At 46.8% G+C, this 26,290-nt stretch overlaps 1 protein-coding gene and 1 pseudogene across 1 annotated transcript in view; one reads left to right on the top strand and one right to left on the bottom strand.

The window, feature by feature from the left end:
* Nucleotides 1–26,290, top strand: part of Cmtm8 (CKLF like MARVEL transmembrane domain containing 8) — a 55,029-nt gene that overhangs the window by 19,888 nt on the left and 8,851 nt on the right. The gene's annotated exons all lie outside the window — the stretch shown is intronic.
* Nucleotides 12,591–12,715, bottom strand: LOC116908450 (annotated as a pseudogene).

Here is a 26,290-nt window from a genome sequence, read left to right as displayed (position 1 = left end):
GTATATGCATGAATGGTGAGACCTACTTAAGCTCTGGGGATGGCTTAAGACTGTGCCCATACCTGTTCTCTGGCTTGGGCCTAAAGTACCAGTTACATAAGACACTGCGTTAGGAGCTGGGTGATGGGCGTAGAAGATCTCTCTCTGTACTATTTTTTGCAACTTTTTATAAGTCTATAATTAATTTTGGGGACTGGAGGAGATGGCTTAGTGGTTAAGGGCATGGATCTCTTGCAGAGGATCTGAGTTCAGTTCTGCACACCCATGAGAGGTGGTTTCGAAAGCGCCTCTGACTCCAGAAGATCCGACCTACGACCTCCTCAGACACCCACACTCACGCACACCCAGACCCCGGCCCTCGTACACACAGCTAAAACTAAAATAAAAGGGGAGGCTTTTGTAAGGCCGGGCACAGGGTGAGCTGCAGAGCCAGTGCCAGTCCCACGTCATCGCTCCCGAATGGTGACTTTTTTCAATGTCTCAGTACTTAACGTGACGGCAGCCGTGTGCAGACACACCTCAGGTCCTGGCATGGAGTGTTTTGGGAAATGCGTTATGACAGGGTTTTCATCATGTCAAGAACTTCACAGATGATGCCACAGAAACCTAGATAGCATATGTGTATATGGTGCGGCCTGATGCACCCAGGCTTGTGAGGTTGCCAAGTTCAAGGAAAACCATCCAATCAGGAGATGGGACAGAAATTAAGATATTTGATAGTTGCTAGCATAACACACAGCATTGTTTTTGTTTTGTTTTGTTTTGGTGTTATTATTTATGTGGTCAGAGACCAGAGGATGACAGGTGTGTGGTCTCCACTCACCGTTGGCTCACTTCTGCACCGTGGCTTGAAAAACAGCTATCACGGTGTGAGTCACTTACTTACGAAAAATTGTAAAAAGTCAACGTGTAAACATTTTAAATCTCTCAAATTAAAAACGAGTCAGGCGTGGTGGCACACACACACACCTTTAATCCCAACATGTGAGAGGCAGAGGCAGGAAAATCAGGAACCCAAGGTCCTCTTCAGCTACTTGTCCAGTTTGAAGCCAGCCAGTGCTACCCAGTGAGACCTTGTGTTGAAAACGAACAGATAAACACAATCCCGTTTGACAACAATGAAGACTGATGGCAGCTTGATATGGCCCTAAGGGCCACCAGTGGTTCATTGCAGCAGGCTGCACCGTTTGACACAAGTTTGTTCTCCACACTGCTGGCCACAGGTGCACTTCGGAAGCCAGGCACTCTGGTCCCCCTTGGTCCTCAGGTTTCTTTTGCGTACTTTCAGTTACATGCAGTCAACCATGGTCAGCGTAGTGCGGGACGTTCTGAGAGGTATTTGAATACCTTTTCTTAGAGTCTACCACTCTAGGTGTTTGGTTTTATTACCGGTTCGTGCAATGATTTGAATGTCAAATCTTACCCCCTAGGCTCAAGTGTTTAAGCACATGGTCCCCAGTTGCGGGCAGTGTTTTGGGAGGTCGTGGACTCTTGCAGAGGTGAGTCTTAGCTGGCTAAAGTAGGTCAGTGGTGTGAGGTGGGCTTGAAGGATAGCCTGGCCTTACTTCCGTTTAGTTTTATGCTTCTTATCCACCCAATGATGTGCCAAGATGCTGCCCCTCGCACCCAGGCCAAAACTGCAGCCAGAGACTCAACTCTATCATAAAACTGTGAGCTGTGGTAACTCCTCCCCATGAGTTGGTCTTGTCAGGCCTCTGGCCACAGAGACTTTCATAACTAACATAGTTACTGTTAATCTCTAACTGACATAATCTGAATTATGTCCCTTGTTGATCCATGGTTCTAGTAGATTACTGTAGGGCAGGAACATATCATGAATAAGGAGGACTGTTGATCCCTGGTAGACACTGTCAGTTCTACCACACATGGATGGGCACACTGGCTTTCTCACTGGGCTGGGAAGAAGCCACCCCTGAGGGCTAAGTAAACCATGTGGGATTTTTCTTTTAAGGCCAATTTTTAATATTATAATTTTTTATCAGTGAGTGTGTGTGTGTGTGTGTGTGTGTGTGTGTGTGTGTGTGTGTGTGTGTGTGTAGGAGAGAGTCAGGGGACAACTTAGGATCTCAGGGATCAACCCCCAGGTATCTTTACCTACTGAGTTTGCCCCCACCCCCACCTCCATGCCTGGATTTACTGTACAAAGCCTTGCGGCTCAGGCATTGTGTCTGGTGGAAACTGTCGCTGTTGAGCCTATCAGCAACTTGATTGATTTGATTGGATGGAGAAGCTCCTGGGGGACAGAGTGTTTGGGAGGGTGTTTCCAGAGAGGATTAGCTAAGGAGGAGGGCCTACCTAGAGTGTACACAGCAGCAGCCAGGGCTCAGATCCAGCTGGAGCAGAGGACAGGAGGGAGCTCACAAGCTTGTGCACTCTCTTGGCTTCCAGGCTCCTGTGTTACACCCTGCTCCTCGCACTCTCTCCATCATGGCTGACGGAAACTTTGGAAGGCGGAGCCTAGCAAACCTTCCTTCTTTTACATTGTTTCCCTTTTCACCACAGGAATGCCTGACTAACATAAGGCGTAACAAAATAGTCTCAGCCCTGGACTCCTTGCTGTGGAAGGTTCCCCAGGTAAAACCTGTCGAATGCAGAGACCAGGTAGAATCAAGCTCTAGAGCTATGAGTCTGGCAGGACTCTTGGCCCTGGAAATGCCTAGCTTCCAACTAGAAGTGGAGTATTATGCAGCAGGGACGCATTACTAATGCCCTCTGCTTTGTTGTGTGGTAGCAGGTACGGGCTATATTCCCTAAGTCATTAGTACCAACCCTCATACCTTAGGAGGTTGCTTTGAGGCCCAAGATAAAACTAGGTATAAAATTTGTATGAGCGTGTCGATATGCACGTGTGTGTACATGAACACTAATTCAGCCTATGGTTAAATTAAAACATCGGGGTCCTGGAAATAAGAAACTGGTAGAATACACATATTATCTCAGTGTCAACAAGATGAATAGAACTGAAATAAATCAAAATGCATACTGCTTTCCACTTCCCCAACCTTATGGACAGGAGCAGTCAAAGCCACAGAAAAGAGATGACTCAGGTAAGAGCCTGCACTGCTCTTGCAGAGGACCCAGGTTTGGTTCCGAGCACCCATGCAGGGTAGCTCACAATTACCAGGAACTACAGTTCCACAGGCAGCGAGAGCCACAGGCATCTGCATGAACACACACATACAACTAAAAATAACAAAAATAAATATTTGAGAAAAAAAATTGCAGGAGAGATGTTGGTACCGGCTCTGGTTGTTTGTGGAGAAGGTGTGGAGACCGTATGGAATGCTGGGGAGATGGTTCCGCTGGTAAAGTGCTTTCCGTGAAAGCACGGAGACCTGAGCCCAGTCCCCCCAGAATTCACCTAAACAAGCGCAGTATCGCATGTCTGTGGTCCCACCAGTGAGGAGAGGGAAGGAAGGTACACAGGGGTCCCTAGACAGCCAGTGTGACTAAATCAGGATGCTGCACATTCAGTGAGAGACCTTGTCTCAAATACATAAGGTAGAAACATACTTAAACTGACACCTGCCATTGGCCCCTGGCTTCCACACACACATGCACGCAACAGCGCCTGCACACACATACACACACACACACAACTTGCCTGGAGACTCCTGGTAAGATTATAGATGTGATCACCGGGAACCCAAGAATCATGGTTTCCCAGCTGACCCCTATCCAAAGTGGGATTTTCTGCTTAACATTTGACATACAATGAATTCATTCACAATGATTCATCTACGGCTTTAAAAGAAATAATAAAATCTTAGTTCATGTGATACATACTATTTTCTTGGCGTATTTTATTGTGGGCCATAAAACAAAGGTTCCAGAAGATTGAATCACTTGACAGATGGCACATAGCTAGACTGGAGTCTAACCCCAGGTCATCTGAGTGTGCATTCCATGGTCCCCGGGTCCAGGACTCTGCAAACACGTGACCAGTGCTCGCTCCTGAGCTTACAACAGAATGGAGGAACTGACATTCATTCATGAGGGGAACTAAATGCAAACGCAGCCGGCATTCCTTAGGACACCTTAGATACCAGTGGTTTATCAAATTTGAATCAAATACTGAAATACAAATTGGCCCTGGTTCGGGATGTCTGGTCATTTTCAGGATGAAGAAAGCAAGATTCCGAGGCTCAGTGGTGATCGGAAGGTTAAGCCAGGAATGAGAAAGGCTTTAAAGTCTCTTACAGCAGCAGTCATGAGATCCCCCAGGGAGCATACATGACTGCGGGAGCATCAGTGAATGAGCCAGAGGCTGCAGCCTCCAGATTCTAACCAGGGACCACCTGGCGTGACCATGAAGAAACCATGGCCCCAGGCAGTAGTTCTGTTTTTCATTATTCAGAGAAACACTAAATCTAAAGTTTGAACTCACAAATGTACTAAAACATCTTAACCTATTAAAATTTTCTTGGAAGACTATGCGTGCTCAACACTGCATGTACCATTGGACCCCAAGGTTGAGGATGAGTTCCCTCTTCTACTTGAGAGCCGTGAAGGAAAACCGACAGATTTCCCCGAGATGAGCAGCGAGTGGGAGGTTTCAGAGAGCCACGGAATCGAAAACACGCTCCTGAAAAGAGATTTAAGCTAAACCGTAGAGGGACTAAAAAGAATCTCAGCACCATCAGGAGGCTGTCCTGCGGGTCCCAACGACCTGTACCCTCTTGAGACAAGATGCCCTCTTGGCTTCCACAGGGTCTTAGTTACTTTCTGTTGCTGTGAAAAGACACTAACGTACGGAAGAAAACATTTCTTGGAGCTCTAGGAGTTAGAGTCTGTGGCCATCATGGCCATCATGGCAGGGAGCGGGGCAGCAGGCAGTCAGGCATGGTGCTGGAGCAGTAGATGAGAGCTTACATCTGACCACATCAGGAAGCAGAGAGAGAAGACACTGGGAGTGGCTTTGGTACTTGAAACCCCAAAGCCCGCCCCTAGTGACACATCTCCTCCAATAAGGCCTCACCTCCCAATCCTTCCAAAGCAGTTCCACCAACTGCAGACCAAGCATGCACAAGCCTACGGGGACCATTCTTACAAGCTACCACACACGGGCACTGGCACAAATACACACACGCGAACACCCACCCGTTAAAAAAATAAATCATGAGCCAGTTCCATTTCTGTACATAAGTAATAAGCAATTTCAAAATATAAATTTAGAAACCTACAGTATCCATGACGTTTATGAAACAAGACTGTGAAACGTCATTGAAATACAACATTCGAAATGAGGAGGATGGTGAATGCTGGGCCCGGATGGAGATTGCTGATAAGTCAGTTCCAATCCTGCAAAATGGCTCAGTATGTCACGGTGCTTGCCCATGAGTCTGATGATCTGAGTTCTATCCCCAAAACTATGACGTGGAAGGACGGGACAGAACCTTAGCAAGTCGCCCTCTGGACCTCCATAGGAGTAATGTCACACCCCATCCAACTAACTAACTAGCTAACTAACTAACCAACTAACCAACTAAAAAAACTATGCAAGAACAGATGTCTATTCTCTGTCAGGGAAAACCACTCAAAATAATTACAGTCCAGCTGGGTGGTAGTGGCATGCACCTTTAATCCCAGCACTCAGAAAACAAAACATGATGCGTGTGTGTGTGTGTGTGTGTGTGTGTGTGTGTGTGTGTGTGTGTGTGTGTGTGTGTGTGTAGGATAGGTTGCTTTTGGTAGGTTAAATGTGAAGACCACAATGGATGACTTCAGTGCTGGAAGGCAAGCGTTCAGAACCAACACACCTTGCTGGTGTTTCCCACTCAATGGTCCACGCTTGCTTTTCCAGAGATTAACAACAAATTTCTTATATTAGTTTAATGCTGTAAGCAAATTCTGGAAGTCTGAATTCGCCTGTAGCCTGCCATTTTTTTTCAGAGCAGACACCTGTGTTTGTAGTCACCTTGGTGGTGAATTGTAGTGCTTTGTCACGGACTCGTGACATTGGGACAAAGACTGATTATCTAAGAACCCAGCTAGGCCACAGGTAGGTCAATGCCACAGACCAGAAAGGGCTGGCCGCAGCTGTGCTAGCAGTGGGAGAATGGCATGAGCCGGGTCACTGTTCCAGGGGTTGTCAGATGACATGGATATTGTTTGGATAAACCTACAAGAATCTGCCTGGCTGTTGTCAGCACCGTCTTTGAGCTGTAAATAACGGTTTCGTGTCACAAAGATAAGTAAAGTTGTTGATTTATATTTCATTGGTTTATGGTTGAGTGTTTAGTTTGAAATTTTGATGAGATTTTTTTTTCCTTTCACAAGCAATGTCCACTTAGCTGTATGTATGTGTGTGTTTGTATGTGTGTGTGTGTGTTTGAGTGAGTGTGTGTGTGTGAGTGTGTATGTTTGAATGTATGTGTGTTTGAATGCCTGTGTGTGCCTGTGTGTTACTATATTTGTGTTTGTGATTGTGTGTTCGTGTGTGTTTGTGTGTGTGATTGTGTATTTGTGTGTGTGAGCATGTGTTTGTGTGTGTTTGAATGTCTGTGCCTGTGTGTGTGTATGTGTGTATGTGAGTGTGAGTGTGTGTGTGTGTGTGTGTGTGTGTGTGTGTGTGTGTGTGTGTGTGTTCAGAGGTTGACACAGGGACATCTTCGTTGCTTTTCTGCCTTTCCCCAGGATTTCTGGTCTGACAGTTTCATACATTTAGTGAGTGGAGTTTGGTCATTTTTCACCCCCCCTTTTCTTCCCTCTCACCCTCCTTCTCCCACTGTCACCCCTCTTCTCAGCTTTATTTTTATCTTCCTTTTGTGCATGGCCAGCTGACTCACCTCATTTCTTGAGCTAGGGTCTCTTTGCTGAACAGGGAGTTCGCCATTTTGTTTCAGGGGGCTGGTCAGGGAGTTCCATTGCCAGCCAGGGTCCACCTGTCTCTGCACCCTGATGCTGGGGTGCAGGTGCCTGATGCTGTACCCAACTTTTTTATGTAGGTGCCAGGTATCCAACCCAGGTTCCTTTGCTCATAGAACAAGCACTTTACCCACTGGGCCACTTTCCTGGTCTCCTACTTTTAGCCTATAACTCCTGATGCTCCAAAACTCAGCCCTTCTGTGGGTTGCTTTACGAATTGTTTTGAATCAAATGTGGTGTCATATGCCTTCAACCCCAATACTCCAGAGATAGAGGCAGGGGAGTATCTGAATCTGAGGCCAGCCTTGTCTATATATCAAGTTCCAGGCCAGCCAGGACTACATTGAGAGAACCTAATTTTAAAAAATGCAAAAGAGTTGTTTTGACTTTAACTAGTCCCATGAGGTAATCGTGATTGAGCAGTACTGAAACTGGCTGTCAAGGTTTGTCCTTGATTCTAGCTCTTGCTACATGTCCATATGTATGCAGATCAGAGTAGGGAGCTGAGAAACATGGGCTCCTGAAGTTTACTAGAGACCCTTGCCTATTTTCCACATTACCACTGTGGGGTGTGTGTGTGTGTGTGTGTGTGTGTGTGTGTGTGTGTGTGTGTGTGTTTTCCAAATTAAACTCGGTTTTCAAATAGGCCTTGACCAGTTAATGTATCACACGTCAAATGACCAGAGTATGATAAAAACACTTGATAACCACTCCCCACTTCTGTTAACCCTGTGTTGTACACGTGGTGTGAAAAAGGCTTGTTGATCCTTCTATACGCTGGGCTGGATAAACTCTGGAGGGGGCTTTCTTATATACATGGTGGGGTACCCAACAGTATTCCTAGGCTCTACCTATCAGATATCAGTAGCACACCCCCAATTTGAGTCATGACAGTAAGAGGCATGTCCAGGCATTGCCAAAGGCCCCAGTGGGGGCAAAGTCACCACCAGTTGAGAAATCCTTTATGCAAATAGAAACACATATGGCCTTCAGGTTTCGTTTTCAACCCTTCCTATAATGGAGAAGCGGCGGTCTATACATACATCCTTTTCACTTATATCATATGCATAGGAGATTATATATATTTCACAAACTAATATATGAAAATGACGTGTCAGAACATATGTTTTATGTGGTTGGGTCTTCTGCTCTCTCTGGACCACGTACCCTTCTGTGCTTCAGAAAACATACAGAAAATCCCTCCCATCTGACTTCTCCAGCAGTCCGTCACACTGGCCAGTTTGACTTCCCTGAGTTATGCTGGTAACTCAGCCCTTCTAAGAGTAAACTCGTCTCTCTGACCCAATAGTGCCTCAGTAGTGAGCATGAACACTGCCAGATTACAGATGGATAGTCAGTGCGTAGTCAGTCACCTGCTGTGGTGATTTAGATCTTGGGTTTTTTGTTTGTTTGTTTAAATTTTATTTATTGGGCTGGAGAGATGGCTCAGAGGTTAAGAGCACTGTCTGCTCTCCCAGAGGTCCTGAGTTCAATTTCCAGCAACCACATGGTGGCTCACAACCATCTGTAATGGGATCTGGTGCCCTCTTCTGGCCTGCAGGCAGACATGCAGGTGCATCGCTGTAAACATAATATGTACATCTTTAAAAAACGTTTTGTTTATCTTATGGTTTTCTGTGTATGGGTGTTTACCTACAGGTATGTCTGATGGCCACAGAGGTAGAAGAGAGCATTGTGTCTCCTGGGACTGGAGTTGTTAGATGGTTAGAGCTGCCATGTGGGTGTTGGGAATCGATCCCAGCTCCTTTGCAAGAGCAACAAGTATTCTTAGCTGCTAAGTGAACTCTCCAGCCTCTGCAATTTAGATTTCGAGTATCCCGCATAGAACCGTGGTATAACCATATAGTCCTCAGATTGGCTCCTTTAGGGATGGTCAAACCTTTAGGAACTGGAGCCTGAAGGAAGTCTTTAAGTCATTGGTGGCCCAGCGGATTGTAGAACCCTGCCCCCTCTTCCTCTCTCTTTTGACTCCCAGCTATAAGGCCAGTGGTTTTCTTCTTGTGTGTACATCTGTCCTGATGCCTCTCCTCCCCATAATCCCATGATCTCAGGTAATTAGTTGTTACAGTACAGAAAGCTGGCTAACAAACACATCGGGTTTGTCCACTGGGACAAAATAATCTGGGACCCATTTTCCTGTCTTGGGTCTGGGCTTCTCTTTTCCAGTCCTGGGACAGTCTTCACTTCTGGTCAAAACTTGCCTGTCAGCCTCAAAGGCTGTTTGTGTGCTGGCCTCTGGGATTCTCTGGTGCCTTGGAAATGGCGCCTGTATAAATGTTGGTGTTCTTCCCTGAGCCAGAGGGATCAGGGGTGGGGTGCCCTGCCCGTGTTACTCAGATTTTGTTGGGAAGGGCAACCACAAACAAAGCCAGCTCAGGTGGGTCAGAGGATGACAATGTTTAGCCTGGCCAACAGAGGGCGCCAGAGCCATCCTCCCCAATCTCCATACTGTAATACTTTAGTAAGTGGTCCTAAACACAGCCTTCCCTCACAGCTTCTGTGTTTGTGCCTCTTCTGGAAGATTTATGAGCAAATCACTGAACAGGGAATACAAATCTTCCTAAGACAGATGAAGACAGATGATCCTTAGAAAGCTGACCCCAGATTTAAAGGAAAATCAAGCAAATCCCCTCATTTTATGCACATCCACGTGCATGCCTCTCTCTCTCTCTCTCTCTCTCTCTCTCTCTCTCTCTCTCTGTGTGTGTGTGTGTGTGTGTGTGTGTCCATTCATGGAGGCCAGACAGGGTGATAAGTCTCCCGCCACACCACTGTCCCCTTTATTCCTCTGAGCCTCCTCCTGTTTCTGCCCCCCTTCCCCAGCCCCGCTCAGTGCTGAAGTTAGCAGAATACCCACAGCCATGGCTGGCCTTTTCTCTGAGTGCTCTGGATTTGAACCTAGTTACCACCCTTCCCCCTGAGCCTGGGTCTCCCCAGGCCCCATCCTTACTCTTTTGAGCAGGCCATTCTCATCACTGAATCAGTGAATCAGCTCTGTGACCGTGTAGACACAGTGAGAGCCTCCCACAGAGGGTGCATAGTGAGCATCAGCCCCTTTCACTTCTGGTGTGAGCATTCCGGAGCACAAACTTTGAAGAGGAAAAAAAAAATAGTGTTTCTTCTGCGGTTCCCTCGCCTTCTTGGAGGACTTGATTACTAGCTTGTGGTAGTTGATGGGGTGGAGGGGTCCTTACAACTCAGGGGCACTTGGCAGTTAAAAATGAAAGCTCGTATGTGAGATGATACAGTTTGTGTTGGGGAAGGATTTGGGAAATGCCTTGGAAATTAATTTACAGACTCAGTATGATGGTGCGCACACCCATAACTCTGGCATTTGGAAGGCAGAGACAAGAGAATCAGGAGTTCAAGGCTGACCCCATCTACTTAGAGCCTCAGAGTGAGACTCTATTTTTTTTTTTTTTTTTGGTTCTTTTTTCCGGGGCTGGGGACGAACTCAGGGCCTTTTGCTAAGGCGCTCTACCACTGAGCTAAATCCCAACCCTGTGAGACTCTATTTTAAAAAAAATCAAGCAGGGGTTGGGGATTTAGCCCCTCAGTGGTAAGCGCTGCCTAAAGTGCAAGGCCCTGGTTCAAAAAAAAAAAAAAAAAAAAAAAATGAACTGACTGACAAGAAACTCCAGGGCAGAGGTGATTCGGGAAACCTGTCTCCCCCAGCAGGTGCGAGGTCATTCACAGCTCAAACAGTTCTGTAACCTAACTGACATAGTTGTATAAGGATCTAAGGATCTAAGGTAGAGATGCTGGGATGGGAGAGAAAACAGTTAAGAGCACTGGCTACCCGACCAGAGGACCCTGGTTCAGTTCCCAGCACCCACCTGGCAGCTCACAACTGTCTGTACCAGCAGTTGCAGGGCCGCATGGATGAGGTGCACAGACACACATGCAGATAAGACCTCCACATGTATAAAACAAGATTAAACCTTTTAAAATTACAAAACAACGCATATTAAAAACACACGTGTGGCTGGAGAGATGGTTCCGTGGTTAAGAGCGCTGTCTACTCTTCCAGAGATCCTGAGTTCAATTCCCAGCAACCACATGGTGGCTCACAACCATCTGTAATGGGATCCGATGCCCTCTTCTGGGTGTGTCTGAAGACAGCTACAGTGTGCTCATATACATAAAATAAATAAATCTAAAAATAAAAAAGGTAACTTTTTTCCTGAAGTATTTTCAGTCTTTAAAAAAAAAAATTTGAAGCCAGGCAGTGGTGGCGCATGCCTTTACTCTTAGGAGGCAGAGGCATGCAGATTTATAAGTTTGAGGTCAGCCTGGTCAACAAAGATATTTCCAGGACAGCCAGGACTACATGGAGAAACTGTCTCAAAAAAAATTTATTTAGTTTTAGTGGTCCCTTTATAAGGAGACCTTATCTAAATATGCCCTTCCATTCAACTTCTGTTAATTAAATTAAATATGTCCTAGCCACGTGTAGGCACTCGGGGAGCTAAGGCAAGAGAAGTAAGAGCTGAGGTCAACCTGGGCCTCATATCAGCATAGTGGCTCATGCTTTAATCCCAGCACTATGTAGACCAGGCTGGCCTCGAACTTGCAGACCCTCCTGCCGTCTGGTTTGGCATGGCTGGTAGTCATAGCTTTCTGGGGAGTGGAGACCTCTCCTGGCGAGATTTTTCAATACTTTCTTGAGAGCATTAGTGCTAACAAGTTGCAAATCTTTCTTTGATATATGCTTAGGGATCATTTAGCCTATGCATAAACGCTTTGAGATCTGCAGTGCAGCCAGACTTTGACATCAGCGCCTCTTGTGGTAACAAAGTTGACCAGTGTCGCTTGGGCCCACCTGTTTCTGTTGTGTTCCTGGGTCAGGCTTCCAAGTACAACATAGCTAAGGGCTTAGCCTCAGACGAGACAGAAAGTAGCTTTTGGGTCTTACTCTTAGCTCCCCGAGGTGATACATTTCTGAACCCCCTGGTGTGGTTAGCTTTCCACAGCAGTATTCTGTATTTGGTTGTTCGCTCTCCCTCAACTTCAGTTTTGGTTGGCTGTGTTTCCGCTTTGCAGTGCACCTGTGAGTAAGCCCACTGCCACCAAGCGACGCTCCCAGGTCACCAACTTTAATTTTGAAAATCTAAGCAACCTTTGAGAAAATGGAAAGAACGATACAAAGTCCTTTATGTAATCGTTTTGTCGTAGACAGAGACTCCCTACATGCCCCAGGCTGACCTGGAACCTGCCTGATTGGTCTGGCCTGGTTACCTTCTCTGTCTCCTGAATGCTGGGTTCAGCATGCTACTCCATATCTGACCTTCTTTTACATTTACAAGTTACGTGTTCTCTACCCCTTTGTGTGAGTATGTAGGTTATTTTAAATTTTTATGAATTGTTTTATGCTTGTGGTGTGTGTGTGTGTATGTGTGTGTGTGTGTGTGTGTGTGTAGCCTAGGCATTGCTTTGGAAGTTGGCGGACAACATGAAGTCAGTTCTCTCCTACCATGTAAATCTCCAGGGTCAAACTCGGCTCACCAGACTTAGCCCACTGAGCCATCTCACTGACCCTTGCTTCCTTTTTCGTTTAATAATAGAGAGTTGCAGGCACAGCCCTTCTTCCCTAAGTAGCTTGGTCCAGGGTCCTCTGTGAGGCGATCACAACGCTGCCTTCAGCTCACCGAGGGAGCTAGCGTGACTCAGGTACCCACGGTGCAGCTTGGATTGCCCTTCACATTTTTCTTCTCGGCCTTTTGTCTGAGGCTGAATCAACTCCAATTAGCAATAATCTCGCCTCAGATAAACCTCATTGGCTACGATACTGCCACTGCACAAAGCTCTGAACCAACTCCAATGTCCTGTATCTTGAATCATCTCGATCGCTTCAGGCAAAAGACTTTTCCAGGTAGAGATAACTCAAGATATTTTCAGAGAGACTGTGGTAAGACGTATGCTATTCACCTTAGCAAAACTATAGCATGTCTGGTGGGGGGGGGTCACATTACATGGCGTGTGATAACAGATTATTCCAAACTAGTATTGCAACCTCAGTCACATAGTCTTGTGACAAGGACTTGTGAACGTCCATGGGGTTTTAAGCAATAATATGGTGTGTGTGTGTGTGTGTGTGTGTGTGTGTGTGTGTGTGTGTGTGCATGCGCGTGCGCATCTGGAGGCCAGAGGACAGCCTTATCAAGTACTCTTCTCCTGGAGCCATTCACCTCGTTTTTTACACCAAACCCCACCACATCCGAATACTTATGTGGGTGCTGGGGATCAAACTCAGGCCTTTGGAGAGGCAAGCACTGTGCCTAGCGAGCTATCTCCTCTGCTCGCCTGAGTGACGTTTCTTTACAGCTTCTTTGCCAAGGACCCAGCATCCACAGATGATCTTCTAGGCTTCCTGTTGTTCTCTGGGTGGAGGAGGGCTGGGGAGAGAAACATAAAGGAAACAATGTGTCAGATCTCTATAGACCGTCGCTGTTGCTTCTTGACAGGTTTGCAAGGAATGGGTGAGGAATACTCCTGGTTGCTAGACCGTTTGACTCACTATAGGAACAAAGGAAGCGGGTTTGCCTCTGTCTTTCTATACAAAGCCTCCAAGGCAAATATTTGTCTGGAGTCAGCAGCCAGTTTCAATTGCTGAAGGGCTACGTGGGGTTATTATTACCGTGCCTGGTGTTTGCCCAGTGGTGCACATAGGATAGGGAGGAAGGATTCCTCTGGCTTGGTTACGTGTTGGATTTCATTCTGCAGTTAATAGTACAGACCAGGGGGACTCAGCATCCGTGGCTGGCTAGATAAAGTCTCTACAGAGTAAAGTCAGCAGCTCATACCATTGACTCAAGGAGACGCACTGAAACTTGGTAAATAACAGGCTTCCAGGAAGCTTATGAGGAAAAGAAAATCGTTGTGCTGGCACATGAAAACTGAAGTGACTCATATGTTTAATCTTCCCCCACAAAGCAAAGAATCAATACATTGGTTTTGGGCTAGTGGATAAAAAGTACCATGCCCCAGGAGGATAAATGTTGACCATCTAAATCCCCTGTAACTGCTGGGGGAGAGGAGGTGGAGGAGGAGGGGGAGGGGGAAGGAGATTACATAACTGCAAATGTGTTTATTTCAAGTGTATTTAATATTTCCACAAAGCTGTCTTTGAAGGGTAGCTTTGCGTAGCACAATTTTTTTTATTTTGGTTCTCTATATCTATCTGTGTGTATCTATCTATCTATCTATCTATCCATCCATCCATCTATCCATCCATCCATCTATCTATCCATCTATCTGAGATAGGGCCTCACTATGTAACTCTGGCCAGCTTGAAATGCAAACAAATCTGACTGCTAAAGGCGAGCACTGCAATTGTTCTAAAGATTATTGTATTTTTATTTTATGTGTATGTGTAGTGCCTGCATGTATGCATGTGTGTCATGTGCATGTGGTACCCAGGAGGGATAGAAGATGTTGGATCTCTTGAAACTGAGGTTAGAGACATGAACAGCCCAAAGTGCACGCTGTGAAGCTAACTCAGGTCCTCTACAAGAGTGACACCCACTCTTAACTACTGAATCATTCTTTTTTTTTTTTTTTTTTTTTTTTTTTTTTTTTTTCGAGCTGGGGACCCAACCAGGGCTTTAAACGCTTGCTAGGGCAAGCGCTCTACCACTGAGTTAAATCCCAACCCCTCATTCTTTCAAATAAAGAATCTGGAGGGGTTGGAGAGATGGCTCAGAGGTTAAGAGTGCCAACTGTAGGGTTGGGGATTTGGCTCAGTGGAAGAGCGCTTGCCTAGTAAGCGCAAGGCCCTGGGTTCGGTCCCCAGCTCAAAAAAAAAAAAAAAAAAAAAAATTAAATGAAAAAAAAAAAAAAAAACAAAAAAACCTTAAAAAATGACACAACCATCTATAGTGAGCTCTGGTGCCCTCTTCTGGCGTGCAGGCATATATGCAGGCAAAACACAAATAAGTCTTTTTAAAAAAAAAAAATGTGGGGGACTGGGATAGAGCTCATTTGGTAGAGTAGTTGCCTAGTATGCACAGAGCCGTGGGTTAGATCCCCAGCATGGCCGTGTGGGGAGGTGTGCCCCTGTAATTCAATCCCAATACCTTGGAAGCAGAGGCAGGAGGATCTAAATTTAAAGGCTATCTTTGGCTACACATTGATACTCAGACTAGCCTGAGATACCTGAGACTCAGAAAACAAAATGTTGGTGCCCCTTCTGGCCCTCAAAAGAAGTCAGCCATGACAGACATTGAATGCAGGATTGAAGCAAAGTGATCAGCTAGCTCCTGTGGCTTTGCCCTGTGAAACATCTGTCTATAGTAAAATATCCCAACAGAAAGCGAATCCTGAAGGACCTTCGGGCTTCAGTTTTGGGTTACATCCCATTATTGTGGGCGCGCTGGGGAATTGAGCCCAGGGCTCCATGCGTGCTAGGTGGGCACTGTACCCACTGATCGCCTGTATAAATGTTTTGCTTGTGTGTATATCTATTGGGCACCACATGCATGCCTCATGCCCATGTCAGAGGAGGGCATCAGAGCCCCTGAAATGGAGTTACAGATGGTTGTGAACCTCAGGGCGAATGCTAGGAATCTAATCCAGGAAGAGCAACCGCCGAGCCATCTCTCAAGCCCCTTCGTTTTACTTTCTAATTTGAGACAGAGTCTCACCGACTCACTGGAACTGGCCTTGAATTTACTTTGTGGCCCAGATAAGCCCCAAGCATGAGATACCCCTGTTTCGCCTCCTGAGTAACTGGGGTTGCAGGCCGGCACTCCCAAACCCAGCCAGACCCTGTTTACTCTCTTGAGAATCAAGATGATGATAAAGAAATGTAAACAGTGGAGCTTATCTGTGAGCAAGTCGGTAAGCTAACAGTAGCAGCTCCACCCTTTAATGATGAGCAGGCACAGAGCGACGTAAATAAACGACTAAGCCTCAAACCATACCGCCAGGTGTCAGATGCTGTGATGGGTTAGAGGAGCCAAGAGCACACATACGAAGTCAGGACTGGTCCATGGGTTACTGTGGAGAGCATTGGGGCCTGCTGACAAGCCCACTTGCCTGTTTTAATACAGCCTGCGAGTTAGCAATGGCTTTTATGGGACGGGGATGGAGCCCCGTTGGTAGAATGCTTGCCTAGCATGAGTGAAGCCCCAGATTCTCTCACCCAGCAGTGTGCAAACCAGATGTGGAGGTGCACGCCTGAAATCCCAGCACCAGGCAGGGAGAGGGAGAGAATCAGAGCTCAAGGTCGTCATTAGCAAGAGAGCATCAAGATAGTGATCGGAAGGCAAGCGTGAGACACGTCACGCGTGACCACAGGGGCTGGCGCGCACGTGCACACATCGAATAGCTCTCAATGTTTAAATGTGTTTAGGGAATGAGATCTATTTTAGGGAACTCTTAAGTTTCCTTGAAACAACCTGATATCCTCTGGGAAATTGTAAAAAGACAGGTGGTAGCTGCTTCCTCCGAGCTTGGAAGGTGGACAGAAGCATGCAGGAATCAGACCCTGAACTACCCAGATGGGAGCAGAGAAAACTCAACGGGACGCTTTCTTAGAGGTGAAAGGATCGATGACAGTCTAGGTGACATAGTGATAGTCTGTCCAGAAGAAGTAAATGAAAGCAATCATAGGTGATGGTTGCTAATCCAAAATAAAGTGTGTGTGTGTGTGTGTGTCTGTGTGTGTGTGTCTGTGCGTGTCTGTGTGTTTGTGTGAGTGTGAGTGAGTGTGAGTGTGTGAGAGTGTGTGTGTATGTGTGTGTGTTTGTGTATGTGTGTATGAGTGTGTGTTTTTGTGAGTGTGTGTAAGTAAGTGAGTGTGTGTGAGTGTGTGTGTGTGAGTGTGTTTACGCCATAACACTTGTGGGTACCAGGGGACAATCTCAAGTATCATTCCTTGCCTGTCTTTATCCATAACAAGGTCTCTCTTGTTCACCACTTGGTATACTAAGCCAGCTGACCTGTGAGCTTTGGAAGACCCTCGTCTTGACCTCCCTCCTTTTACACGAGCTTGGGGGATTCGAACTGAGTTCATCGGGCTTGTGTGATAAGCACTTTACCAAAGGAACTATCTCCTCGAGACTTCAAGTTGCTTCCTGTCAGGTAATCACTCACATCAACCAGGAACATAGAATACTTATCACTTCTGTCCCCCAAGGAGAACCTGAATACAGACAAGGGGGCTTAGCCATGCATGGTGGCATTTGGCGGGACCGTTTGCAGTAGCTGGAGAAGGGATCGCCAATAGAAACCAGGAGAGAAACGATGGCCCATCAGGAATGCTCCAAAGCAGTCAGAAGGATATAGGGGGGCTTTCCGTGTCCTGAGAAAGGGTCTCCATACTGGGCTGGTGAGATGGGGCAGCAGGAAAGACCACTGCCACTGAGCCTGACAACCTCCCACCCCTCCACTCCTCTTCTCTTTCCTCCCATTTCCTCAGAGGACGTCGCTGTGCTTTCCCTCTTGAACAGTGAAGTGTCTCCACTCCCTTCATCTTTCTCGCCCCAAAGCCCGATCTGTTAACTGAAAAGTCAAGTGACTTTGTCCTGTGAATTTGTAGCTAATGATTTTATCTCTCGCTTCCCAGTTCCATGTTATATTTAAAAGGCTAATGAGGTTTTAAAAAAAAAAAAAAGGCAATGAATTAGCTCGTTTTGCCATCGAGTGCTGCTGTGAAGGGGGCCTGTCAGAGCTGTCAAAACAGCTCTTGTTTGGTTGTCCGCAGACACCAGGGTACTTAGCATAAAAAGCACCGGAGGGTTATGATCAGTAAAAATTAACCTTGAGAGCAAGTCCTTGTAGGGCTTATAGGAAAGGGAGCACCAGCTTCTACCCTATGAGGCGGGAAGGGAGGGGTGGGTCCTGGAAGCTTGCTTACCAGCCAACCAAGCTAAATAAATGGTCAGATTCAGAGAGACCCTGACTCAAAGGAATAAGTTGGAGAGGGGTGGAGAAAAAAACCCCAGTTGGCCTGTACATTGTGTGCACATATGTGTACACCTAGGTGTGCACAAAAATGAATCAATATGGCTAAACCACAACATGCCTAAACCTTGGTGACAAAGATCCAAATACAAAAGGCCATACATTGCCTGGTTCTGTTTATATGAAATGTTGTAATTACATTGTATTGGTGTGTTGTTTCAGATTACTGAAAAGCTGGCCCAGGGAAGTGCTGTTGCCCCACCACCCTGTTTTAGACTCAATCGTGTTTGTCTTTAATGTGTCTACCAAGGTCTGGAGAGATGCCCTTCTCCCAACTCTCTAACAGGGAAAGAATAGCAAAGCAATCCAAGAGTAAAAACATCATATACGTTAGGACAGGAGAAAAGGAAGGCATTTCTAACAGAAGTTACTGTGTTTATCCCATGATGCAAAAGTGTCTGGTTCTAGGATACAAAATAGAAGCTGGGAAGGTCAGCCAGGGGACGGTCAGCCACAGAGAAGAGGCTCAGTCGGGAACTCCAACCAGTTTCTGCTGGATACTGTGAGCCTCTGAATTAATGACATCATCTCTCTGCTGCTGTTCTATTAGCCTGAAACCCTAGAGTGACCCTCTGCTCTGCTCAGGCTTCTAACAGGTACACCAGGTGACTTTTTTTTTTTTTTTTTTTTTTGGTTCTTTTTTTTTGAACTGGGGACCAACCCAGGGCCTTGCGCTTCCTAGGCAAGGTAAACCCCAACCCCACTTTTTTTTAAAACATATTTTTTTATCTTTGTGTGTGTGTGTGTGTGTGTGTGTGTGTGTGTGTGTGTGTGTGTGTGTGTGTCTAATGTATGTCTGTGCACCGCACATATGCTTGGGCCCTCAGAGATCAGAAAAGGTGTCAGAGTTATTGATGATTGTGAGCCAACATGGGAATGCTGAAACATCTCTCCATTCCCCAGCTGGCTGTCTTAAAGGTGTTTTGTCAGTCCATTTCTGATGGATATTTGTAAGTCCCTGATTTGATGATGTTACCTTCCTGTCCGTCCGTCTGCCCATTCATTCATCTATCAGTATTTATTCTTTTATTTTGACTTGCTCTATGCATAATCAGTTCAGTCATTCAAACACAAAACACACACGTCTATCACAGACCATTCCCCAGATCACACAGCACAGCGGGACAATAAAGACTATTAAAGACTGTAGGTCAGTAGGTCAGTGGTTACCCAGGCTGAGGATAGTTGAGGTGGGAGACCATGAGTAGTAACCGTTTATTTAAAAAAGTCCTGTGTGTATGGGGAGGGGTGTGGAGTGATGTGGGTGTCTGGAGCACCACTGTGGGAGCACAGAGCAAAGAAGGTTTCGTGGAGCACCACTGTGGGAGCACAGAGCGAAGAAGGTTTCATGGAGCACCACTGTGGGAGCACAGAGCGAAGAAGGTTTTGTGGAAAGTCTTCCCTCCTTTCCACCTTCACCTAGGATCCCAGGAATTGAACTCAGGTTGTCGGGCTATTCATATGGCAAGTGCTTTACTGCTGAGCCCTCTGTGGCCTGGGTTAAAGGCTTCCCCATAGAACAATGGCGACGTTCTACAGGTGACTGTCGTAACACAACTCCACGAATATGCTAAGATCTATTAATTTCTTAATGGCGGATTTGTGGTATGGGATTATATCTCCATAAAGCTGTCATTTGAGAAATGTAAGGTTTGCGCTAGGGACAATGGACAGTGGGGCACAGCTATTTAGAACACTGACACAGGATTGTTTCAGCCTAGGAGTTCAAGGCTAGTTAAAAGAGCAATGCCTCACCCCAGAGAAACAGGGAGTCAAGGAGGGAGGAGAGGAAGAAGGAAAAAAAGGAGGAAGGGAGGAAGAAAAACTTCTTTAAATACGGCGTCTCTTTACATAGCAATGACTATCCTGCAACTCACTCTGTAGACCAGGCTGGCCTTGAACTCACATAGATCTGCTTGCCTCTCCCTCCTGAGTGCTGGGATTAAAGGCATGCATCACCACAGCTACCACAGAAAGAAACTTTTTTAAAGGATTTTAATTTCTTTCTTTCTTTCTTTTCTACCTGCACAAGGGTTTTGACTGGATGTATGTCTGTGTAACGCATGTGTACAGTGCCTCTGGAAGCCAGAGGAGAGCATCAGATCCCTTAGCCAGAATTTCAGATGGTTGTTAGCTGCCCGTGTAGGCGCTAAAAATGGAGCCAAGGCCCCCGGAAGGAGGAACAAGCGCTCTTAATGGCGGAAGCCTCTCTCCAGCCCCAAAGAGTGCTTTTGAGTAGGGTTTGATTTGCCTCATCGTACATGAAGCCTCAAAGAAGACTCGCTTGTCTTCATCGACGTGTGCTCTTATTTTTATCCCCAGTGGCCTCACGTGATGATGTCTCTCCAGTGCTCCCACGGCCTGGTCATGACCATCCCTGACCCTGTGACCCGCTTCCCGTCCCTCATTGGGCATGACAGCTGTTCTGTGGCAGATAATACCCGCCCCACCCCACCCCTTGTTTGGCATGTAAAGCGTGTTGGTGTACATCTTGGTCCGACGCCAAGGGCTTCCCTTCCCGGACTTTTCCCATGTGGGTGATTGCTTCGCTCCTCACACATGGTGCTGGTATTAGCTAATGACAGGCCCTCCTATTGACACGACTCAACGAGCGGCGGAGTTTAAAAATAACACTCAGAGGTCGGGGTTATTTCGCACGGCTGAAACAGCTGGACCAGCACAGTTCCCAGGGAAACCAGAGGCACTGTTCAAACAACCTCGGGACCGGGAAGAGGGTCACATGCCAGCTTGTGTGAATAGAGAGGACCTCCCCACACAGTGGCAAGACTGTGTGGGAAGGAAGTGAGAACACAGAGCCAGCGGAGAATGCATGCGTGTGTACACGTGCACACCGCATACATGTATGATGGTGTGTGCACACACATGGCGGTTGAGTTAGTGGGAATAACTCCTTAGAGCCTTGTGTGTGGGAGGAAGACGAGCCCAGAGGCGTGTTCTGCTGAAGAAGCAATGCTCCCTCCCTGGTGGAGAGTCCCCATCACATTATCCCCAAGTCCCATCTGGGTCTGGTTTCAAGGGAAACCTGACCTGCTTTCTGCTATGCTGCTTTGCACGTGGGCTAATTTCAACCCTCGATGGCAGGGGAGCGTTCATGACACCGTCTGTCCTGTGTACTGTGGGTCCTGGCTTCAGTGCCGCTACAGGTGGCTTTTGTGAGCATTTACCTGTATCCTGAAGGCTTGGTCCCAAGGCGGTGCAGGCAGGAAGGCGTGGGAGGAGGCAGGGACTGCTGGGACCTGAGGCCATTGCAGGTGTGCTTCTTTTATTTTAATTACACGTGTTTATTTGTTTATTGATTGTGTGGGGGCACACATTTGAAGGTGAGAGGACAACTCTGGGTTGGATCCCTCCTTCCACCCTGAGAACCTGAGTCCCATTCCCCTGGGATAGAAGAAAACTGACTCCTGTAAGCCGTCTTCTGATCTCCACAGACATGTGCACACACACATACACACATGTGTGCACAGGCACATATACACATGTACGTACGCACATTAAATAAATAAGCAAATCTTTTTTAAAAGTTAGAGAGTGGAAGAGATCTTTTCTTTCTTTCTTTCTTTTTAAGATTTATTTATTTTATGTATGAGTACACTGTCATTCAGACGCACCAGAAGAGGGCATCGGATCCCATTACAGATGGTCATGAGTCACCATGTGGTTGCTGGGATTTAAACTCAGGACCTCTGGAAGAGCAGCCAGTGCTCTCAACCACTGAGCCATCTCTGCAGCCCGGGAATAAATCTTATAATAAGTTTCCCTTGTGCAGACTCTAGGCCTCAACTCTCTTCCTCTGGCCCTAAAAATGTTACCGTCCTTGCAACTGAGGGAGGGAATCTTCCAGAAAGAACGTCTCCACCTGTTTTCAGGAAGAAAAGGCAGCGTTGAGGTACTCTTTCTTCTGTCTGCTATTCTTCAGGCTGTTCTTTAAACTTAGAATAATCCGTACACCAAGGTGGCATGTTGGGGGGTTGCACAACTGTCTACATGCTTAGCTCATATGACAGCAGGGTCTTCTCCCAGCATTCATAAGGACACAGATCTGTGACCACCCTGGCGGCTCATTACAGGCAGATTTAAAAATAGACCAAAGAGTGCCTTGGAAACTTGGGAGCTGAATAATAGATGAATTGTTATTGGCTTTGAAATCCAGTCCAATCCTCTGTTCCTCAGACAAAAGCCGCCTCACCTGTTTCTAGAATAGAAGAGTGGACTTTAAAAAAAAAAGGAAAGGAATTAAAAAAAAAAAAAAACACTTAAGGAAGGCAAATGTCACAGTGGGTATCCAAATGAACAAGGCGGTTTCTGCACTGGGCTACAGAGCTTTTCATCCATCACATCACAGATTTCATCACAGCCCTCCTAGTGAGCTCATTGTCTCCCAACGGGTGAGAGCCGGAAGCCAGAGGCTGCCCAGGTTAAAAAGGGTTTTGAAGTTTATTTTTTATGTCCCTATGAACTATCTCCTCCCCTACAGTATTTCCGAATTTGACTTTTCTTTTTTCTTTTTCTCTTTTCCTTTTTAGAGGCAGGATCTCATTGTGTTTGTATGTATGGGTTTAATTTTTTTTTTCCCCTATGGAAGTACTGAATTATTTCCCCACAGTAGTACTTAACTTCGTCCCTAACTCACCACCCCAGACATACTCCTTGTCACTGAGGGAGTCATGAGGAGTCAGTGCCTGGCTGACCATTTAAGGGACTGCCTTTGTTACAGTTACTCTTCCTGTGAAGAGGAGGGGGTGTTTGGTTTGGTTTGGTTTGATTGACATATCCTGAGTCACAGTCCACTGAGTGAAGCCAAGACAGGAACTCAATCCAGGTAGTTATCTGGAGGCAGGAGCTGATGATGCCGAGGTTATGGAGGGATGCTGCTTGCTGGCTTGCTCCTTATGGCTTGCTCAGACTGTTATCTTGTAGCATCTAGGACCACCAGCCCCACCCATCATTGGCTGGGTACTTTCACAGCAATCACTAATTAAGAAAATGGCTTACAGACTTGCCTACCTCCTGATTGTATGAAGTCAGTTTCTCAATTGAAGGTCCCTCCAGAGACGGCACCAGCTTGTGTCAAGTTGATGTAAAGAGAGCCAGCACAGCCACCAAGCAGACACAAATGTGTGCCCTCTCCTTGTAGCTGAGGCAGTCAGTGATTCCAATCCACATGGGTTCCCTGACAAGACTGTGGCACACAGCCAGCTCAGAATGACTGGCTTGGAACCAGCTCTCGGGAGCACAGGCAAACCAGCTAGGACCCCTGTGGAAGCCGGGCTCGCAGGGTCTCTTCTCTGGCCTCTGAGGCCATGTCATATGGAAATGCATCCTTCCAGGGACCACAGCTATTTGATTCCATGAATGAATGTTCCTCCCTACCCAGACATTGCCAAGAAATGGGTTTTGTTTTTTTGTTTGTATGTTTGTTTGTTCTTAGTTGGGGGGGGGTTGTTGTTATTTTACTTTTATGGGCAGTTTTGTTTGTTTTGATTTTGGTTGATTGGTGTTTTGATAGTTTGTTTCTGAGGCAGGGTCTGACTATGTAGCCCTGGCTGGCCTGGAATTCACTGTGTGGACCAGGCTAGCCTTAAACTCCCAGAGTTCTGCCTGCCTCTGTCTCCCAAGTGCTGAGATAAGAAGGTGGGCACTACTATGCCTGACCTGCCCAGAGATTTTAAAGATGTGCCCATTCCGTCACACTGCCGCCAGGATACATTTCCAAAAATACCTCTAACCCCATGTCTGCCTGCTCAGTGAATAGACCTGGAATCCTTCACAGAGCTGCCCCCAGCTACTCTCTTCTGCTTCATCTCCCACTGCCAGCCCAACTGTTGCCAACGTCCTCAACGAGGGTGCCTGGAATGCAGACACATCCGTGGCTTCCCTGCATGAATATCAGCATGTCTTGCCGTGAACCTGCTTCCTTGACCCCTTGCAGGCTGTGCGCCTGCTTTAGTTTTCTGCTTGTCGCATCTCCCAGGCGACACGGTCAGGGAAAGGAGACTGCATTGTCTTGCATGTATGCTTTGGCCTGGTGCAAGGTCACTGGTTGTCTTGGTGTCTGCTAACCTTCCCGACCCCCACCCTTGGCAGCCAGAAGAATGGACAGACACAGCTTTTCACAGATGTGCTGACTAGGGAAGGATGTTAAAGCTCGCTCAGAGACAAGATCATAAAGTCATTAGACACCCAGGCAGATTCTCTGTATTCTCTTGTGGACCCCTCTCTTCCCTATGGTCTTGCAAGTTTGTTTTAATTAGAAGCAGTCTTCTAGGGGTTGGGGAAGAAAAGGCTTTCTTCAAATGGTGAGCTTCACCTAGATTTAGAAGCTACATTGTTCATGGGTTTTAAAACATATCATTTTAGAAGGAAAAGGTCTGCATGTTCAGTGCAGTCTAGTCTCTCATAGTTTCAATGCCACATTTTTGCAGAAATAGACAATAAAAAAAACCTTTGAAATTCACGTGGGATCTAGAAATGCCCTATACATGGGAGATGAGGACCTGTGGATCCTGCCAAAATGTTCTGGGGCAGAAAGATCTTCAAACCTATGCTTGGAGGCCAGCCCTCTCTGGAGTTCTTCTTCCTTTCTTCCTTAACGAGTCTACCTTCTGCTCCATCCCTGTCCTGCTTTCCTTGATGTTCTTGGGCATGGGACAATGAACTTAGATGCCGATGACTCCTGGTGGCTTTGGAGATCACTGATGATCGGGCACTCCAGTCAAGGTTCTCCCCTGCCTTCCCCAGTTAGCCTCCCCCAGAACCCAGAAAGACTGTGGGAAAAGACCTCCATCCTGTCTCAAAGAACCCAGATCAATGGGAGAGCAACATCTCACGCAGAGGCTAATGGAGCAGGGACTGAGCACAGCTGTGGGAGCCAGTGTCTCTCCATAGGAGGGGAGACACTGGTCTGTGTTATTTTACCTGAGTTTCTTTCTTCCTTAAAATTATGTGTCTATGTGTGTGGAGATAGATAGATAGATAGATAGATAGATAGATAGATAGATAGATAGATAGATAGATAGATAGATGGATGTGTGTCTGTGTGTGGGTATATGTACGTGTGTGTGTGTGTGTGTGTGTGTGTGTGTGTGTGTGTGTGTGTATGAGTACAGGTTCCTTTGAAGGCCAGAGGTATCAAATTCTCTTGGAGCTACAGGCTGTTGTGAGCCTGTCAATGTGGACACTGGGAATTAAACTTGGGTCCTCCGAAAGCTCAATGCATACTCTTAACCACCGAGGAATTTCTTCAGCCCCAAACTGAGGGCTTCTTACCCTCCTGCCTCCACTCCCTATGTACTAGAGTTACAGCCGAGCCCACCACATTTATTTTATGTGGAGTGAGACACCAAACCTTGGGCTTCACACCTTGGCTAGAGGTGCACTCTACCAGCTGAGCTAAGTCCTCAGCCCTCTCTGTCCTTCCATGAGCCTGTATCTCTCTTTTTTCCTTTAAGACTTTCCTTTTCCCTCACCTTCTCTGTTGTCGTTGTTGTTGAAACACTTTATTCGGAGGCTTGGGAAAGGTCGGAGAAGAAAACACCACTCACAGAGGGAAAATGCTGAATCAGCTAGAGCCGAAAGTCAAGTTGGCACCAGAACGCGTCACCCAAGTCTAACACTCAGTGCTAGCCTTGGAGCATCAGGAAATCAGGACAGAGTCATCACCACAGGATCCTTTGTTCTTGCAGACTTTCTGGTTTGCCCGATGCCTTTCCCTTTGGTGACTGGATGGGAGCAGAGCATTCCTCACTGATTGACCACACTCATTGTGATGATGCGTGCTCTTTGGGAGGTCTGAGAGCTTAGAGCTGGCTCATTGGTGTCTGTGCTGGACAGTTCTATGTCAGCCTGACACAAGCTAAAGTCATCTGAGAGGGGCAAACCCTTGAGAACATGCCTCCATAAGATTGGGATGTATGGAAGCGTACGATCAGGCTGTGAGCAAACCTGTAGGGCATTTTCTTAATTAGTGATTGGTGGGGGAGGGCTCAGCCCATTGTGGGTGGGGCCACCCCTGAGCTGGTGGTCCTGGGTTCTACAAGAGAACAGGCTGAGCAAGTCAGTAAGCAGCACCCCTCCATGGCCTCTGTATTGGCTCCTGCTTCAAGATTCTTGCCCTGTTCTAATTCCTGTCCTGACTTTCTTTAGTGATGGACGACAATGTGTATGCCCAATAAATCCTTTCCCCTTCAGCTTGCTTTTTGATCCTGTTTCATTGCAGCAATGGCAACCCTAACTGAGTCAGTGTCTAAGCCCCTGATGCGTGGGACACTCTATGGGAAAGGAGAAGGGGGGGGGAACAAGGGAGAGAAGAAGAAAGGGGAGGCATGGGGGAATGAGGGACGGGGTAGTCCCTGGACCTAGCTGAGCACAGGATGGTGACCCCCTTGCCCTGCCT

Source organism: Rattus rattus, chromosome 8, assembly GCF_011064425.1.
Source record: "Rattus rattus isolate New Zealand chromosome 8, Rrattus_CSIRO_v1, whole genome shotgun sequence".
NCBI classification, from domain to species: domain Eukaryota; kingdom Metazoa; phylum Chordata; class Mammalia; order Rodentia; family Muridae; genus Rattus; species Rattus rattus.
The sequence above is the reverse complement of the archived record's forward strand: the minus strand, read 5'-3'. Positions and strand labels throughout refer to the sequence as shown.